Raw genomic sequence first — 5808 nt, forward strand, 5'->3', positions numbered from 1 at the left:
GAATGAAAACCTAGAGACACAAAAACACCCAGAGAAGAGGACTGACTATAATAAAGGAATAATGTGTGATATGCATGTAGCATACCCCTTTATTTTTCAATTAAAACAGTCAGTACAGTAAACAGTAAATATCTTAAAAATGATACAATATTAAAATGTTAAATAAATAAAATATAATAACAGAGGGTACCATTTAATAAATGTTCAAAATCATTTTCCTTCATGGGGGTACGACGTGTGACTTTCTGACAGCAAGAGTGTATAGACCAGAATGCTGCTGGTCCTGCTGCAAAATATGTGATGTTTGTTTTTTGTTTGTTTGCGTAAGAGCCATTTCTTGTAGTTGAAAATGTCCGGTCTGGGATTGTCCAAATTTATGGTTACAGCAAGAGAAAGCTACATTATTGGTATTTTTCATGTGAAGTGACAAGCACAGACGCATACCTCCTGATACCCCAGTTCCGTTTCAAGACTTGCTCATCCTAAAGTGATAAACAGCATTTTTATTATTTATTAATGATTATTAATTATTATTATTTATTAAGTTATACTTAATCAACAGTTACGTTTGAGTCGCATGATAAGACACGTCTTATTTTTAATTATTACATTTGATGAATAATTACAGATTTTTCTTGTTGTCTTTACTACGGTGGAGAGATTTAAAATAATGCATTCCGTAATGGGCTTAACAGCAGTAAATTAACATTATCTGTTAGAATAACACCTTATTAACCCACTGCTGTGTTTGTTTTTGTGAGCATTTACCTGTTGCTAATGTGCAGCATGGTCTGGGAACCCCCCCTGAGTCCCCCTCACACACCCCTGATCGGAGCGCGGGGTCATGTAGGGGTGAATCTCTGGTACCTCAGGAGGTTATCCAGGAGTCATGCTGCACTGAGCCATTCACTGTCTTCGGCTGAGGAGCAGGCAGGCAGACGCTCCGTCAACCCTCAGCCACTCAGTGGGTCTGTGGGCTTCACTGCTAATGGGACCGGCACCCTCAGCTCCACCGTCCTTGGAGCCGCCACCGATAAAAGAGCTCAGGAGGATGCTAACCAAGACGAATGGCAGTTTTTCTCTCAGCTCATTCTACACTAATCAGGGCTTTTCATTTGTTATGGCCTTGTGCCAGCCCCTCCACCGCCGCCTCCATTAGGCCCATATAACGTATAAATTCATTAAAGTCAAAGACGGACATTAAAGTGGTCATTTGTCAGATCCTTCTTTGTGTGGCCCTAATGGTGGCACATGGTTCAAGGCATTGAAATGATTTTGGAAGGGCTTTTATTTCTTCTTTGGGATGTTAAGAGAAGGACGTGGGAACTAGGAGCTGTGCGTGTGGTTCTCTCCAATCGTTCAACAAAGAGCGGGATCCATGATGTTTGATACTTACAGTTACCTTCAAAATAAATGTCTTTTTTACAAACCACCACACCAAATTATTTTATTTTTTACGATTCATCCATCAACTTCACACCCCCCTCTCCTCCACAACACTGTCAATTGAAGCAAACCTCTGCACTAATCCCTTTGTATTCACTTTACCATTCCCACTGAACAATGTCCCACAGCCTAATCCGGACCAAGCACAACCAACATGCGCCACCTGCCACCAAATCCAAGTGTTGCTAAAATGCAAACCAGCACACATGACAACACATATGCCCTCTGCGCCTCTGAACCCCATCTTCTCTCACGGCAGCCTCATCAGCGAAGATGGGTGTCTCCATCTGCCTCGGTTGTCATTAGGACATCTCCATTATCAGAGGGACTCTGCCACCCCCCACCATGCTGGACCCTCTTCACCACGCTGACACTCCCTGCCCCCTGTTCTATACATAAGCTTGAGATGATAAGTGTTCTCAGCCTTTGTGAGGGGCAGGATAAGACAATGCACCACAGCACAGCAGAACATCATCCATCTCATCACCCATCAATCTTGAGTACAAAAGATGAAATGTAGCCTGAGCTGACTTTTGCATACAGGGGTTTGTCTTTGCTCACAAGTTGCCTGATTGCTCTTCACATGTCAGCTGGAGGCTTGCCCACACGTTTCGGTGCTCAGCAGTAGTTTGCTTTAAGTTGCTTCTTCTAAATGTGTTGTAATAATAATAAATAATGAGCAACACAAGAAAGAAACTTGTCAGATATTTGTGAACTAGGGATGAGAAGAGTGGCCCTCAGTAACTGAATAAAATCTAGTGTGTTATACTGTTATTATAGTAAGTACTTTGCCATTGAGATAAGTGGTTTGGCCTGGGAGTATTTATGATGATAAATTTGCATTGTTTGAGCAGATAAGGAAATAACATGGGTTGTATCAGCGATTTATTTCCTGCCAGTCCAATAAATGACTGGTTGTTGTGCACTCCATATATGCAAGATGACATTTATCACGCTTAATGGTTGCAGGTTTGTGAAACAATACGACTGCAGGAAGTAAAACGGCGGAGCTTTGTTTCATAGTTTCTGTAGCTGCACCAACTTTAGATGATATGCTTGTGTGAGTGACAAGTCATTTGCGGTTATGTTGAGTGTATTAGACTTGGCAGCTAGCAAGATGGCACGCTTCACTAATCCAGTATCTCTGTCATAACATCATGACATGTTCTTGCTTTTCTTTGGAATGTGAGCTCTGTTAATAGAGACAACTGTGTTGGCACATTACAGGGATGTAATATGTGCAAAGCAAACAAGGACATCTAATGAAGCAAATACAATGTACAAAGTTACATGCTTCTGCTTCTTGGTTCAAGCTAGTTAATAAATTACTTGATTTGGCCCTCAGTCATCTAATATTAGTAGAGAATAGTTTTGATGATGCGACTCACGATTCTGCCAGAGCATGAGATCAAAGGTTATGAGGTCAGTGTATGAAGCAGAGGTTCAAGCTTAGCCAAAGGGCAGGGCTCTCTAGAAAATGTAGACCAATGTTTCTACTCACACATATGATCGCAAGCTTTGGGAAGTAAAAGAAAAAAAGTTGTGAGTTTTTGGCCGAAGGCGGCTTGAATCTCTCTTTCAGAAGCTTGGCCATCCAGGCGAGACTCGAAATAGAGCTACTGCATCTCTATCTCAGGGGAAGGAATCATGATAGAATGCCTCCAAAAATAACTCTCATGGGAGAAGTCCAACTGAGAGGAGGACCCGGGGCAGACCCAAGAGACGCGGGAGAGATTGTTTCTCATGGCTGATCTGGAAACGCCTGTGTATTTCCCCAGTATTCCATGGAGATTGTTCCGAGGGAGAGAGAAGTCTGGCCCTGTTACCCCGCAGGGAAGAAAATGGATCCATAACACTAAACAATTGTTAAATAATTACATAACTTCCCCTGGGATTAATAAAGTTTTCTGAAATAGCAGTTTTTATTTGTGGCAATCAAATGCTATTTTGAAGGATTGTCTTCTTAGAAGAAGCTGCGAATACTATTTCAATCAGCTGGAATGTAAAAAACACACATTATGATTCTTTATTCACATTATGATGTTCTGCATCGTGGTCCACACCCCTCGTGATCAATGTGAAACCAGACGTGCTCCACATATTTGCTTTACCGAATTTCTATTTGAATCTACATCGATGTTGATAAGTCAATATGTAAATCTAAAATATTATCAGTTTGACTGCAGTATAAGACTTGGACACGGAAGCAGCCTCTTTATGTGTGCAGAGTTTGTTAATTCATCTTGTCTCATCTGTTATTGTGCTTTGTTATTCTGATTCCGAAATGTCAGACAAATTGACTCTGAAATGTTCTATCATTGTAAGAAACTTGTGCTTCAAGTTCACAAGGACGTCTTGAGTACACGCCCTGTTAATGTACACCCTATTAGGTTTGGCTTCCTACCTGAACCGTCGTTCCACTGGCAGATGCGTGACCTTTCTTCTCGTAATAACTTGAGACAGACTGAGGGTTTGTTCGCTCCAACTGCAGCTGAACGGTTTCAGCATGGAATCAGGCGGACCACCTCAGGTTAATCTCAGCCGACCTCAGATGCCCACGAAGGATTAGTGCCGCGTACACCTGCTGCAGATATCTGAGCACACATCATATAAAGCACAGGCTTTGTGCTGAACACACCTCGCCGTTTCTATTATAGTATAATATACGTATACCTTTCCACTAATGGAATGCAAAACTTAAGAGTTTATGTCCTCGGCATTAATATATGTTTTTCCGGCTATTTTAAAAAATCACCCTTTACAAGACGAAAAGTTCCAATGTAAAATTTGGATTATTCTCCAATTTTTTTTATTCTTCTTCGTCTTACTGGAAGATGATTTATGAAGTGTATGATAGCATAAATTACAATCTTAATTTCCTTAATGTGTCACCATGATTATGACTGAAATAAACGTAAATAAAATATAGCCGATTACTGAAGTACTGTAGTTTTTCACAAGTTTACTTCAAGGGAGAGGTCATGGTCATTCTATGGCAATAAAGCTGTCATCCGTGCCAGGTGCGTTGAGAAAGACTCTATCTTATCTAACGTTAACCACTTCCACGTGACTCAGGCGTAGTCTTGCCGACTCATGTGCCTAGAATCCCTGCAACTTGACAATCTAGGAATATCTCTGGAGGTTGGGAGGACGCAGCCCCAACTCAACATTTTGCTTGATGACCTTGAATGGGTAATTAAAAACATAAATCCTGACCAATTAATTAGATTGTTTCAAGAGAATGAGTGATCGAGGGATTGATCGTCGTCTTCTCCAATGAGAAATCCCTTAATCTCTGTTGGAACGATCCGTCATCAGAATCAGCTTAAGAGTGCACTTTATTAATCCCCAAATTGATTTGGCATGGAGGGCGCATGAAGCCAGTTCCTGGAGCTCACCTCTGTTCAACTGACGGGGAACACAAGAGGACAAAGACTTTTAACACTTAGCCCAGATCAGGACAGCAGCGTGTTGAATAGTTCCGACTCAATATTTGTTTCAAACAAACCTCAGCCATCTCCATAAATTGTCCATTACTCTGACCATAAGCATCAGTGTGTCTTTTAGTATACAGCTGTAGCAGATATTATTATTATATACTAGTGAACAGAATAGCTAAGTGAGGAAGGAAAGATGGTAAAAAAAAATGTATATTTCCCTGAACTCCTCACGTCATTCCCTTCATGGCCTCACTAGGGGCTGTAGTTTATCTCAGCTTCAAGAGGCCAGAGGTGGGGGGAACCATCGAAGGTCCTTACAACCACTCACCCCCTGTGGACAAATTTAGGGTGATCAACTGTTCATTATGTTTTTCAACAGAACTCACACGTAAAAACTTGCAGTGAGGAACTTGTGTTGAAACTGAACCTGTCACCTTAATGGTGTTCAGCTGCAGCACTGACACCTCATCAGTGAGGTGCCCTGTCCTACATAACAAAATAAGAACTTGTGCTCCCTCTGACTGATCCTTCTCTGCCTTCTCTGATGGATATCAGCGTTCTTCATCCAGTCCCATCCTTGTTCGCTCGTATTATCAGGTGAAGTTATCCGTGAAGTTAACAGCTCGGATCTCTGTGAATCACTACTTTGAACACTCCAGGTGATTGTACTTACCTTCTCTTTACACAAATGCTTAATTTTAATGTTTTTTAGTTCATCGACGTTAAAAAACGTGTGATAATGGCATTCCAAACGGGTGAACTTACTGAACTGTGAACTTTTGAACTTTTGGCACAGCACAAAAGGTCAACGTTAGTGCGTCGGTTTACTGCGGCCACAGTGTCATGCGGCCCCCTTGTGGCCTAGTGGCTTCATTACAGCCACAAGCCGCTCTTCAGTCCCTCGGCGGCTTCCGTACATTAC

This window comes from Synchiropus splendidus, chromosome 1 (genome assembly GCF_027744825.2).
Source record: "Synchiropus splendidus isolate RoL2022-P1 chromosome 1, RoL_Sspl_1.0, whole genome shotgun sequence".
NCBI classification, from domain to species: Eukaryota; Metazoa; Chordata; class Actinopteri; order Syngnathiformes; family Callionymidae; genus Synchiropus; species Synchiropus splendidus.